Genomic DNA, 15,255 nt, shown 5'->3' with positions numbered 1-15,255 from the left:
AAATGATCGAAACATACATTTGATCAATAAAAATTTACGTAGATAATGCTTACGGCCATGTTATTACATTTTGGTCAGCTAGCATGTTTAAAAAGTCAATATTTTCATTCTCTCTAAATGATTTAACGTCTATGGTTTGCTATACTTTTTCCAACTTTTACTGTGTAAATTTTTACCATGCCTTGGTCTGAGCAATCACTGTTGAAACAGAGTTTAAATCTGTAGTTTTGAGCAATATGCAAACACGTTTATGTGCCTAATAAGCCACGTTTTATATTGAAAGTTTTGCCAATTTAAATCCAATAAACGCAAGATTTATTTATTTATGACGCCATGTTATGACGTAGCTTTGTAACGTCGTCGTTAAGAATGCGTTAAACTTAAGCTTTTTGTTGTTGCGGCCCTTGTATAATTATATTTGCTTAGACCTGGTGTTGATATGTTTGAATGGTGCAACAATTACAACATGTGCTAACAGAGATGTGTACACTGCCTGTAGGATTCGCATTTAAATTTGCGGTGGTAAAATATTTTGTGTTGTAAGAGCAATAGGTTTTTTTACTTAGAGAGGCCTCTTTATGAAAGGCAAGTCGCATGTGCATAGTTTTACTAGGCAAGCCACTTCCAACACAAATGTTGCACGCGCGGGACAATAGGGCGCAGCAGGGATGCCAGCAGCCGCCTCGTCGCGACGCGAGCTGGACAAAGCAAGCGAATATGAACGAATTCTGTATGAAAGTTTTTCTGCTGCTAGATGGCTGTCGTTAGCTACAAAGTGCTAAAACGCAATATTTCAGGTTTTTACCCCCCAAGCAAAGGCCCCTGGGAGTGCAGCCTCATAAACTTTTACAAAGCACCTACATACCACTCTACGCCATGTCTGAAAATTTGAAGGTTCTACGATGTCTACTTTTTCTATAAAGCTTCGGACAAAAGTCGGTCTGAAACAAACCATAGGAAACCATAGGAAACCATAGGAAACCATAGGAAACCAAAAAAGAACTAGACGGGGGTGCGGTTGTTGTATATTTTGTCAGGGGGTATATTGTCAGGGCTTAGTGTTTATTTTTATTTAGTTTTAATTTTTTTTTGAAATTGATTTTATTTATTTATTTATTTTTTTTCAATTTTATTTTTCATATTCATTTTTGAATTTTTATTTTTTATTTTTTTTGTGTGTTTTTTATTTTTATTTTTTTATTTTTTTTTTATATTTAATATTTTTTTTATTTTACACTTTTTATTTTTTAATATTTTGTATTTTGTATTGTGTATTTTATATTATATATTTCATATTTTGTTTTTCATTTTCCTTAACTTGTTTCTGCAAGCAAAAACAGATATGGGCCGAAAACTTCCCCACTTTGATGCGAAAGGGGTTCAAATATGGCGTAGTATTTGGGGAATGATCGAAACATATATTTGATAAATAGAATTTGCGTAGATAATGTACATGGCCGTTTTATTACATTTTGGCCAGAGCTTACGTGTTTGAAAACCAAATATTATCATTCTCCTCAAGACTTAAAATGGTTTAACGCCTATGGTTTGCAATACTTTTGCAAACTTTTACTCGGTAAATTTTTACCATGGCTTGGTCCGAGCAATCACTGTTAAAACACACTTTAAATCTGTAGTTTTAAACAATATGAAACACACTATTATGTGCCTAATACGCAAACTATTAAATCGAAAGTTTTGCTAGTTGTTTAGGCCTGATATTGGTATGTTGGTTGGAGCAACATGCACAACAGGTGCTAACAGAGAGGCGTACACTGCCTTAAGATTTCGCATTTAAATTTGCGGCGGTAAATACACCCTATTGACACTTGATTATTAGGCGAAGCTTATCGCAAAGTAATTGGTCGCCCCAAAAAATGCTGACGCCGCATTTAAAGCAAGCATTATAAATGAGTCGCCGATATTCTGCTTTGAACATCTCTACTCGCAATGCTTCCCTCCGTTAATTGTACGGTGGGTGAAACTTTATTCACGGCCTTACCTCTTTGTGTATTACCGCAACAATACGATGAAATACGATTTGGAGAATATTGGAAAAATCGTATTTGGAGAATATTTGCTATTTGCACCTGTATAGTATGTTACTCCAATCCAACATATCAACACACAATTTTAAGTTGTGTAGGCCTGGTGTTGATATGTTGGATTAGAGTTGCCACCAGATTTCGCATTTAAATTTGCGGCGCCTTTGATGCGAAAGGGGTTCAAATATGGCGTAGAATTTGGGGAATGATCGAAACATATATTTGATAAATAGAATTTACTTAGATAATGCATATGGCTATTTTATTAAATTTTGACCAGCTTACGTGTTTGAAAATCAAATATTATCATTCTCTTAAAGACTAAAAATGGTTTAACGCCTATGGTTTGCTATACTTTTGCAAACTTTCACTAGGTAATTTTTTACCATAGCTTGGTCCGAGCAATCACTGTTAAAACAGGCTTTAAATCTGTCGTTTCAAACAATATGAAAAACACTATTACGTGCCTAATACGCAAACTATTAAATCGAAAGTTTTGCTAGATAAGTTTAGGCCTGATGTTGGTATGCTGGTTGGAGCAAGATGCACAACAGGTGCTAACAGAGAGGCGTAGACTGCCTTAAGATTTCGCATTTAAACTTGCGGCGGTAAATACACCCTATTGACACTTAATTATTAGGCGAAGCTTATCGCGAAGTAATTGGTCGCCCCAAAAAATGCTGACGCCGCATTTAAAGCAAGCATTATAAATGTATCGCCGATATTCTGGCTTGAACATCCCTACTCGAAATGCTTCCCTCCGTTAATTGTACGGTGGGTGAAACTTTATTCACGGCCTTACCTCTTTGTGTATTACCGCGACAATACGATGAAATACGATTTGGAGAATATTGGAAACATCGTATTTGGAGAATATTTGCTATATGCACCTGTTCTGTATGTTACTCCAATCCAACATATCTACACACAATTATAAGTTGTGTATAATAATATAATAACTTATGGCTTTGAAGCGAAGGGGGTTCAAATATGGCGTAGATTTTGGCAAATGATCGAAACATACATTTGATCAATAAAAATTTACGTAGATAATGCTTACGGCCATGTTATCACATTTTGGTCAGCTAGCATGTTTAAAAAGTCAATATTTTCATTCTCTCTAAATGATTTAACGTCTATGGTTTGCTATACTTTTTCCAACTTTTACTGTGTAAATTTTTACCATGCCTTGGTCTGAGCAATCACTGTTGAAACAGAGTTTAAATCTGTAGTTTTGAGCAATATGCAAACACGTTTATGTGCCTAATAAGCCACGTTTTATATTGAAAGTTTTGCCAATTTAAATCCAATAAACGCAAGATTTATTTATTTATGACGCCATGTTATGACGTAGCTTTGTAACGTCGTCGTTAAGAATGCGTTAAACTTAAGCTTTTTGTTGTTGCGGCCCTTGTATAATTATATTTGCTTAGACTTGGTGTTGATATGTTTGAATGGTGCAACAATTACAACATGTGCTAACAGAGATGTGTACACTGCCTGTAGGATTCGCATTTCAATTTGCGGTGGTAAAATATTTTGTGTTGTAAGAGCAATAGGTTTTTTTACTTAGAGAGGCCTCTTTATGAAAGGCAAGTCGCATGTGCATAGTTTTACTAGGCAAGCCACTTCCAACACAAATGTTGCACGCGCGGGACAATAGGGCGCAGCAGGGATGCCAGCAGCCGCCTCGTCGCGACGCGAGCTGGACAAAGCAAGCGAATATGAACGAATTCTGTATGAAAGTTTTTCTGCTGCTAGATGGCTGTCGTTAGCTACAAAGTGCTAAAACGCACTATTTCAGGTTTTTACCCCCCAAGCAAAGGCCCCTGGGAGTGCAGCCTCATAAACTTTTACAAAGCACCTACATACCACTCTACGCCATGTCTGAAAATTTGAAGGTTCTACGATGTCTACTTTTTCTATAAAGCTTCGGACAAAAGTCGGTCTGAAACAAACCATAGGAAACCATAGGAAACCAAAAAAGAACTAGACGGGGGTGCGGTTGTTGTTTATTTTGTCAGGGGGTATACTTTCAAGGTTTAGTGTTATTTTTTTTTAATTTTTAATTTTTTTTTTTTTTCAATTTTTTTTTTAATATTTTTGATTGACTTAATTATTTATTTTTATTTTTCAATATTTTTATTTTTTAATGTTTTTATTTTTATTATTTATTTTTTTTATTTAGTTTTTTTTTATTTTTGTTTTAATTTTTCATTTTTTATGTTTTATTTTTATTTTCATTTTTTTTTTTATTTAATACTTTTTATTTTTTAATATTTTGTATTGTGTATTTTATATTATATATTTTGTTTTTCATTTTCCTTAACTTGTTTCTGCAAGCAAAAACAGATATGGGCCGAAAAATTCCCCACTTAAGCCTTTGATGCGAAAGGGATTCAAATATGGCGTAGATTTTGGGAAATGATCGAAACATATATTTGATAAATAGAATTTACGTAGATAGTGTGTATGGCCATTTTATTACATTTTGGCCAGCTTACGTGTTTGAAAAACAAATATTATCATTCTCCCAAAGACTTAAAATGGTTTAACGCCTATGGTTTGCTATACTTTTGCAAACTTTTACTCGGTAAATTTTTACCATGGCTTGGTCCGAGCAATCACTGTTAAAACAGACTTTAAATCTGTAGTTTTAAACAATATGAAACACACTATTATGTTCTCAATACGCAAACTATTAAATCGAAAGTTTTGCTAGTTGTTTAGGCCTGATGTTGGTAGGTTTGTTGGAGCAACATGCACAACAGGTGCTAACAGAGAGGCGTACACTGCCTTAAGATTTCGCATTTAAATTTGCAGCGGACACTTGATTATTAGGCGAAGCTTATCGCAAAGTAATTGGTCGCCCGAAAAAATGCTGACGCTGCATTTAAAGCAAGCATTATAAATGTGTCGCCGATATTCTGCTTTGAACATCTCTACTCGCAATGCTTCCCTCCGTTAATTGTACGCTGGGTGAAACTTTATTCACGGCCTTACCTCTTTGTGTATTACCGCGACAATACGATGAAATACGATTTGGAGAATATTGGAAACATCGTATTTGGAGAATATTTGCTATTTGCACCTGTTCTGTATGTTACTCCAATCCAACATATCTACACACAATTATAAGTTGTGTATAATAATATAATAAATTATGGCTTTGAAGCGAAGGGGGTTCAAATATGGCGTAGATTTTGGCAAATGATCGAAACATACATTTGATCAATAAAAATTTACGTAGATAATGCTTACGGCCATGTTATTACATTTTGGTCAGCTAGCATGTTTAAAAAGTCAATATTTTCATTCTCTCTAAATGATTTAACGTCTATGGTTTGCTATACTTTTTCCAACTTTTACTGTGTAAATTTTTACCATGCCTTGGTCTGAGCAATCACTGTTGAAACAGAGTTTAAATCTGTAGTTTTGAGCAATATGCAAACACGTTTATGTGCCTAATAAGCCACGTTTTATATTGAAAGTTTTGCCAATTTAAATCCAATAAACGCAAGATTTATTTATTTATGACGCCATGTTATGACGTAGCTTTGTAACGTCGTCGTTAAGAATGCGTTAAACTTAAGCTTTTTGTTGTTGCGGCCCTTGTATAATTATATTTGCTTAGACCTGGTGTTGATATGTTTGAATGGTGCAACAATTACATCATGTGCTAACAGAGATGTGTACACTGCCTGTAGGATTCGCATTTAAATTTGCGGTGGTAAAATATTTTGTGTTGTAAGAGCAATAGGTTTTTTTACTTAGAGAGGCCTCTTTATGAAAGGCAAGTCGCATGTGCATAGTTTTACTAGGCAAGCCACTTCCAACACAAATGTTGCACGCGCGGGACAATAGGGCGCAGCAGGGATGCCAGCAGCCGCCTCGTCGCGACGCGAGCTGGACAAAGCAAGCGAATATGAACGAATTCTGTATGAAAGTTTTTCTGCTGCTAGATGGCTGTCGTTAGCTACAAAGTGCTAAAACGCAATATTTCAGGTTTTTACCCCCCAAGCAAAGGCCCCTGGGAGTGCAGCCTCATAAACTTTTACAAAGCACCTACATACCACTCTACGCCATGTCTGAAAATTTGAAGGTTCTACGATGTCTACTTTTTCTATAAAGCTTCGGACAAAAGTCGGTCTGAAACAAACCATAGGAAACCATAGGAAACCAAAAAAGAACTAGACGGGGGTGCGGTTGTTGTTTATTTTGTCAGGGGGTATACTTTCAAGGTTTAGTGTTATTTTTTTTTAATTTTTAATTTTTTTTTTTTTCAATTTTTTTTTTAATATTTTTGATTGACTTAATTATTTATTTTTATTTTTCAATATTTTTATTTTTTAATGTTTTATTTTTATTATTTATTTTTTTTATTTAGTTTTTTTTTATTTTTGTTTTAATTTTTCATTTTTCATGTTTTATTTTTATTTTCATTTTTTTTTTATTTAATACTTTTTATTTTTTAATATTTTGTATTGTGTATTTTATATTATATATTTTGTTTTTCATTTTCCTTAACTTGTTTCTGCAAGCAAAAACAGATATGGGCCGAAAAATTCCCCACTTAAGCCTTTGATGCGAAAGGGATTCAAATATGGCGTAGATTTTGGGAAATGATCGAAGCATATATTTGATAAATAGAATTTACGTAGATAGTGTGTATGGCCATTTTATTACATTTTGGCCAGCTTACGTGTTTGAAAAACAAATATTATCATTCTCCCAAAGACTTAAAATGGTTTAACGCCTATGGTTTGCTATACTTTTGCAAACTTTTACTCGGTAAATTTTTACCATGGCTTGGTCCGAGCAATCACTGTTAAAACAGACTTTAAATCTGTAGTTTTAAACAATATGAAACACACTATTATGTTCTCAATACGCAAACTATTAAATCGAAAGTTTTGCTAGTTGTTTAGGCCTGATGTTGGTAGGTTGGTTGGAGCAACATGCACAACAGGTGCTAACAGAGAGGCGTACACTGCCTTAAGATTTCGCATTTAAATTTGCAGCGGACACTTGATTATTAGGCGAAGCTTATCGCAAAGTAATTGGTCGCACGAAAAAATGCTGACGCTGCATTTAAAGCAAGCATTATAAATGTGTCGCCGATATTCTGCTTTGAACATCTCTACTCGCAATGCTTCCCTCCGTTAATTGTACGCTGGGTGAAACTTTATTCACGGCCTTACCTCTTTGTGTATTACCGCGACAATACGATGAAATACGATTTGGAGAATATTGGAAACATCGTATTTGGAGAATATTTGCTATTTGCACCTGTTCTGTATGTTACTCCAATCCAACATATCTACACACAATTATAAGTTGTGTATAATAATATAATAAATTATGGCTTTGAAGCGAAGGGGGTTCAAATATGGCGTAGATTTTGGCAAATGATCGAAACATACATTTGATCAATAAAAATTTACGTAGATAATGCTTACGGCCATGTTATTACATTTTGGTCAGCTAGCATGTTTAAAAAGTCAATATTTTCATTCTCTCTAAATGATTTAACGTCTATGGTTTGCTATACTTTTTCCAACTTTTACTGTGTAAATTTTTACCATGCCTTGGTCTGAGCAATCACTGTTGAAACAGAGTTTAAATCTGTAGTTTTGAGCAATATGCAAACACGTTTATGTGCCTAATAAGCCACGTTTTATATTGAAAGTTTTGCCAATTTAAATCCAATAAACGCAAGATTTATTTATTTATGACGCCATGTTATGACGTAGCTTTGTAACGTCGTCGTTAAGAATGCGTTAAACTTAAGCTTTTTGTTGTTGCGGCCCTTGTATAATTATATTTGCTTAGACCTGGTGTTGATATGTTTGAATGGTGCAACAATTACATCATGTGCTAACAGAGATGTGTACACTGCCTGTAGGATTCGCATTTAAATTTGCGGTGGTAAAATATTTTGTGTTGTAAGAGCAATAGGTTTTTTTACTTAGAGAGGCCTCTTTATGAAAGGCAAGTCGCATGTGCATAGTTTTACTAGGCAAGCCACTTCCAACACAAATGTTGCACGCGCGGGACAATAGGGCGCAGCAGGGATGCCAGCAGCCGCCTCGTCGCGACGCGAGCTGGACAAAGCAAGCGAATATGAACGAATTCTGTATGAAAGTTTTTCTGCTGCTAGATGGCTGTCGTTAGCTACAAAGTGCTAAAACGCAATATTTCAGGTTTTTACCCCCCAAGCAAAGGCCCCTGGGAGTGCAGCCTCATAAACTTTTACAAAGCACCTACATACCACTCTACGCCATGTCTGAAAATTTGAAGGTTCTACGATGTCTACTTTTTCTATAAAGCTTCGGACAAAAGTCGGTCTGAAACAAACCATAGGAAACCATAGGAAACCAAAAAAGAACTAGACGGGGGTGCGGTTGTTGTTTATTTTGTCAGGGGGTATACTTTCAAGGTTTAGTGTTATTTTTTTTTAATTTTTAATTTTTTTTTTTTTCAATTTTTTTTTTAATATTTTTGATTGACTTAATTATTTATTTTTATTTTTCAATATTTTTATTTTTTAATGTTTTATTTTTATTATTTATTTTTTTTATTTAGTTTTTTTTTATTTTTGTTTTAATTTTTCATTTTTCATGTTTTATTTTTATTTTCATTTTTTTTTTATTTAATACTTTTTATTTTTTAATATTTTGTATTGTGTATTTTATATTATATATTTTGTTTTTCATTTTCCTTAACTTGTTTCTGCAAGCAAAAACAGATATGGGCCGAAAAATTCCCCACTTAAGCCTTTGATGCGAAAGGGATTCAAATATGGCGTAGATTTTGGGAAATGATCGAAGCATATATTTGATAAATAGAATTTACGTAGATAGTGTGTATGGCCATTTTATTACATTTTGGCCAGCTTACGTGTTTGAAAAACAAATATTATCATTCTCCCAAAGACTTAAAATGGTTTAACGCCTATGGTTTGCTATACTTTTGCAAACTTTTACTCGGTAAATTTTTACCATGGCTTGGTCCGAGCAATCACTGTTAAAACAGACTTTAAATCTGTAGTTTTAAACAATATGAAACACACTATTATGTTCTCAATACGCAAACTATTAAATCGAAAGTTTTGCTAGTTGTTTAGGCCTGATGTTGGTAGGTTGGTTGGAGCAACATGCACAACAGGTGCTAACAGAGAGGCGTACACTGCCTTAAGATTTCGCATTTAAATTTGCAGCGGACACTTGATTATTAGGCGAAGCTTATCGCAAAGTAATTGGTCGCACGAAAAAATGCTGACGCTGCATTTAAAGCAAGCATTATAAATGTGTCGCCGATATTCTGCTTTGAACATCTCTACTCGCAATGCTTCCCTCCGTTAATTGTACGCTGGGTGAAACTTTATTCACGGCCTTACCTCTTTGTGTATTACCGCGACAATACGATGAAATACGATTTGGAGAATATTGGAAACATCGTATTTGGAGAATATTTGCTATTTGCACCTGTTCTGTATGTTACTCCAATCCAACATATCTACACACAATTATAAGTTGTGTATAATAATATAATAAATTATGGCTTTGAAGCGAAGGGGGTTCAAATATGGCGTAGATTTTGGCAAATGATCGAAACATACATTTGATCAATAAAAATTTACGTAGATAATGCTTACGGCCATGTTATTACATTTTGGTCAGCTAGCATGTTTAAAAAGTCAATATTTTCATTCTCTCTAAATGATTTAACGTCTATGGTTTGCTATACTTTTTCCAACTTTTACTGTGTAAATTTTTACCATGCCTTGGTCTGAGCAATCACTGTTGAAACAGAGTTTAAATCTGTAGTTTTGAGCAATATGCAAACACGTTTATGTGCCTAATAAGCCACGTTTTATATTGAAAGTTTTGCCAATTTAAATCCAATAAACGCAAGATTTATTTATTTATGACGCCATATTATGACGTAGCTTTGTAACGTCGTCGTTAAGAATGCGTTAAACTTAAGCTTTTTGTTGTTGCGGCCCTTGTATAATTATATTTGCTTAGACCTGGTGTTGATATGTTTGAATGGTGCAACAATTACAACATGTGCTAACAGAGATGTGTACACTGCCTGTAGGATTCGCATTTAAATTTGCGGTGGTAAAATATTTTGTGTTGTAAGAGCAATAGGTTTTTTTACTTAGAGAGGCCTCTTTATGACAGGCAAGTCGCATGTGCATAGTTTTACTAGGCAAGCCACTTCCAACACAAATGTTGCACGCGCGGGACAATAGGGCGCAGCAGGGACGCCAGCAGCCGCCTCGTCGCGACGCGAGCTGGACAAAGCAAGCGAATATGAACGAATTCTGTATGAAAGTTTTTCTGCTGCTAGATGGCTGTCGTTAGCTACAAAGTGCTAAAACGCAATATTTCAGGTTTTTACCCCCCAAGCAAAGGCCCCTGGGAGTGCAGCCTCATAAACTTTTACAAAGCACCTACATACCACTCTACGCCATGTCTGAAAATTTGAAGGTTCTACGATGTCTACTTTTTCTATAAAGCTTCGGACAAAAGTCGGTCTGAAACAAACCATAGGAAACCATAGGAAACCAAAAAAGAACTAGACGGGGGTGCGGTTGTTGTATATTTTGTCAGGGGATATATTTTCAGGGCTTAGTGTTTATTTTCAATTTTTACTTTATTTTAATTTTTTTTTTTTTTAATTTTTTTTTTAATATTTTGTATTGTGTACTTTATATTATATATTTTGTTTTTCATTTTCCTTAACTTGTTTCTGCAAGCAAAAACAGATATGGGCCGAAAACTTCCCAACTTAAAATATGCCTTTGATGCGAAAGGGGTTCAAATATGGCGTAGAATTTGGGGAATGATCGAAACATATATTTGATAAATAGAATTTACTTAGATAATGCATATGGCTATTTTATTCAATTTTGACCAGCTTACGTGTTTGAAAAGCAAATATTATCATTCTTCTAAAGACGTAAAATGGTTTAACGCCTATGGTTTGCTTTACTTTTGCAAACTTTTACTCGGTAAATTTTTACCATGGCTTGGTCCGAGCAATCACTGTTAAAACAAGCTTTAAATCTGTAGTTTCAAACAATATGAAAAACACTATTATGTTCTCAATACGCAAACTATTAAATCGAAAGTTTTGCTAGATGTTTAGGCCTGATGTTGGTAGTATGCTGGTTGGAGCAAGATGCACGATAGGTGCTAACAGAGAGGGTAGACTGCCTTAAGATTTCGCATTTAAACTTGCGGCGGTAAATACACCCTATCAACACTTAATTATTAGGCGAAGATTATCGCGAAGTAATTGGTCGCCCGAAAAAAAACTAACACCGCATTGAAAGCAAGCATTATAAATGAGTCGCCGATATTCTGCTTTGAACATCTCTAATCGCAATGCTTCCGTCCGTTAATTGTACGGTGGGTGAAACTTTATTCACGGCCTTACCTCTTTGTGTATTACCGCGACAATACGATGAAATACGATTTGGAGAATATTGGAAAAATCGTATTTGGAGAATATTTGCTATTTGCGCCTGTATAGTATGTTACTCCAATCCAACATATCTACACACAATTATAGGTTGTGTATAATAATATAATAACTTATGGCTTTGAAGCGAAGGGGGTTCAAATATGGCGTAGATTTTGGCAAATGATCGAAACATACATTTGATCAATAAAAATTTACGTAGATAATGCTTACGGTCATGTTATTACATTTTGGTCAGCTAGCATGTTTAAAAAGTCAATATTTTCATTCTCTCTAAATGATTTAACGTCTATGGTTTGCTATACTTTTTCCAACTTTTACTGTGTAAATTTTTACCATGCCTTGGTCTGAGCAATCACTGTTGAAACAAAGTTTAAATCTGTAGTTTTGAGCAATATGCAAACACGTTTATGTGCCTAATAAGCCACGTTTTATATTGAAAGTTTTGCCAATTTAAATCCAATAAACGCAAGATTTATTTATTTATGACGCCATGTTATGACGTAGCTTTGTAACGTCGTCGTTAAGAATGCGTTAAACTTAAGCTTTTTGTTGTTGCGGCCCTTGTATAATTATATTTGCTTAGACCTGGTGTTGATATGTTTGAATGGTGCAACAATTACAACATGTGCTAACAGAGATGTGTACACTGCCTGTAGGATTCGCATTTAAATTTGCGGTGGTAAAATATTTTGTGTTGTAAGAGCAATAGGTTTTTTTACTTAGAGAGGCCTCTTTATGAAAGGCAAGTCGCATGTGCATAGTTTTACTAGGCAAGCCACTTCCAACACAAATGTTGCACGCGCGGGACAATAGGGCGCAGCAGGGATGCCAGCAGCCGCCTCGTCGCGACGCGAGCTGGACAAAGCAAGCGAATATGAACGAATTCTGTATGAAAGTTTTTCTGCTGCTAGATGGCTGTCGTTAGCTACAAAGTGCTAAAACGCAATATTTCAGGTTTTTACCCCCCAAGCAAAGGCCCCTGGGAGTGCAGCCTCATAAACTTTTACAAAGCACCTACATACCACTCTACGCCATGTCTGAAAATTTGAAGGTTCTACGATGTCTACTTTTTTTATAAAGCTTCGGACAAAACTCGGTCTGAAACAAACCATAGGAAACCATAGGAAACCAAAAAAGAACTAGACGGGGGTGCGGTTGTTGTATATTTTGTCAGGGGATATATTTTCAGGGCTTAGTGTTTATTTTCAATTTTTACTTTATTTTAATTTTTTTTTTTTTAATTTTTTTTTTAATATTTTGTATTGTGTACTTTATATTATATATTTTGTTTTTCATTTTCCTTAACTTGTTTCTGCAAGCAAAAACAGATATGGGCCGAAAACTTCCCCACTTAAAATATGCCTTTGATGCGAAAGGGGTTCAAATATGGCGTAGAATTTGGGGAATGATCGAAACATATATTTGATAAATAGAATTTACTTAGATAATGCATATGGCTATTTTATTAAATTTTGACCAGCTTACGTGATTGAAAATCAAATATTATCATTCTCTTAAAGACTAAAATGGTTTAACGCCTATGGTTTGCTATACTTTTGCAAACTTTCACTAGGTAATTTTTTACCATAGTTTGGTCCGAGCAATCACTGTTAAAACAGGCTTTAAATCTGTCGTTTCAAACAATATGAAAAACACTATTACGTGCCTAATACGCAAACTATTAAATCGAAAGTTTTGCTAGATAAGTTTAGGCCTGATGTTGGTATGCTGGTTGGAGCAAGATGCACAACAGGTGCTAACAGAGAGGCGTAGACTGCCTTAAGATTTCGCATTTAAACTTGCGGCGGTAAATACACCCTATTGACACTTAATTATTAGGCGAAGCTTATCGCGAAGTAATTGGTCGCCCCAAAAAATGCTGACGCCGCATTTAAAGCAAGCATTATAAATGTGTCGCCGATATTCTGCCTTGAACATCCCTACTCGAAATGCTTCCCTCCGTTAATTGTACGGTGGGTGAAACTTTATTCACGGCCTTACCTCTTTGTGTATTACCGCGACAATACGATGAAATACGATTTGGAGAATATTGGAAACATCGTATTTGGAGAATATTTGCTATTTGCACCTGTTCTGTATGTTACTCCAATTCAACATATCTACACACAATTATAAGTTGTGTATAATAATATAATAACTTATGGCTTTGAAGCGAAGGGGGTTCAAATATGGCATAGATTTTGGCAAATGATCGAAACATACATTTGATCAATAAAAATTTACGTAGATAATGCTTACGGCCATGTTATTACATTGTGGTCAGCTAGCATGTTTAAAAAGTCAATATTTTCATTCTCTCTAAATGATTTAACGTCTATGGTTTGCTATACTTTTTCCAACTTTTACTGTGTAAATTTTTACCATGCCTTGGTCTGAGCAATCACTGTTGAAACAGAGTTTAAATCTGTAGTTTTGAGCAATATGCAAACACGTTTATGTGCCTAATAAGCCACGTTTTATATTGAAAGTTTTGCCAATTTAAATCCAATAAACGCAAGATTTATTTATTTATGACGCCATGTTATGACGTAGCTTTGTAACGTCGTCGTTAAGAATGCGTTAAACTTAAGCTTTTTGTTGTTGCGGCCCTTGTATAATTATATTTGCTTAGACCTGGTGTTGATATGTTTGAATGGTGCAACAATTACAACATGTGCTAACAGAGATGTGTACACTGCCTGTAGGATTCGCATTTAAATTTACGGTGGTAAAATATTTTGTGTTGTAAGAGCAATAGGTTTTTTTACTTAGAGAGGCCTCTTTATGAAAGGCAAGTCGCATGTGCATAGTTTTACTAGGCAAGCCACTTCCAACACAAATGTTGCACGCGCGGGACAATAGGGCGCAGCAGGGATGCCAGCAGCCGCCTCGTCGCGACGCGAGCTGGACAAAGCAAGCGAATATGAACGAATTCTGTATGAAAGTTTTTCTGCTGCTAGATGGCTGTCGTTAGCTACAAAGTGCTAAAACGCAATATTTCAGGTTTTTACCCCCCAAGCAAAGGCCCCTGGGAGTGCAGCCTCATAAACTTTTACAAAGCACCTACATACCACTCTACGCCATGTCTGAAAATTTGAAGGTTCTACGATGTCTACTTTTTCTATAAAGCTTCGGACAAAAGTCGGTCTGAAACAAACCATAGGAAACCATAGGAAACCAAAAAAGAACTAGACGGGGGTGCGGTTGTTGTATATTTTGTCAGGGGGTATATTGTCAGGGCTTAGTGTTTATTTTTATTTAGTTTTAATTTTTTTTTGAAATTGATTTTATTTATTTATTTTTTTTTTTTCAATTTTTTTTTTCATATTCATTTTTTAATTTTTATTTTTTATTTTTTTTGTGTGTTTTTTATTTTTTTATTTTTATTTTTTTTTTTATTTAATTTTTTTTTTTATTTTACACTTTTTATTTTTTAATATTTTGTATTTTGTATTGTGTATTTTATATTATATATTTCATATTTTGTTTTTCATTTTCCTTAACTTGTTTCTGCAAGCAAAAACAGATATGGGCCGAAAACTTCCCCACTTTGATGCGAAAGGGGTTCAAATATGGCGTAGTATTTGGGGAATGATCGAAACATATATTTGATAAATAGAATTTGCGTAGATAATGTACATGGCCATTTTATTACATTTTTGCCAGAGCTTACGTGTTTGAAAACCAAATATTATCATTCTCCTCAAGACTT

The sequence above is a fragment of the Ascidiella aspersa genome, chromosome 3, assembly GCF_963924565.1.
Source record: "Ascidiella aspersa chromosome 3, kaAscAspe10.2, whole genome shotgun sequence".
Classification (NCBI taxonomy): Eukaryota; Metazoa; Chordata; class Ascidiacea; order Phlebobranchia; family Ascidiidae; genus Ascidiella; species Ascidiella aspersa.
Note: the sequence above shows the minus strand (reverse complement) of the source record.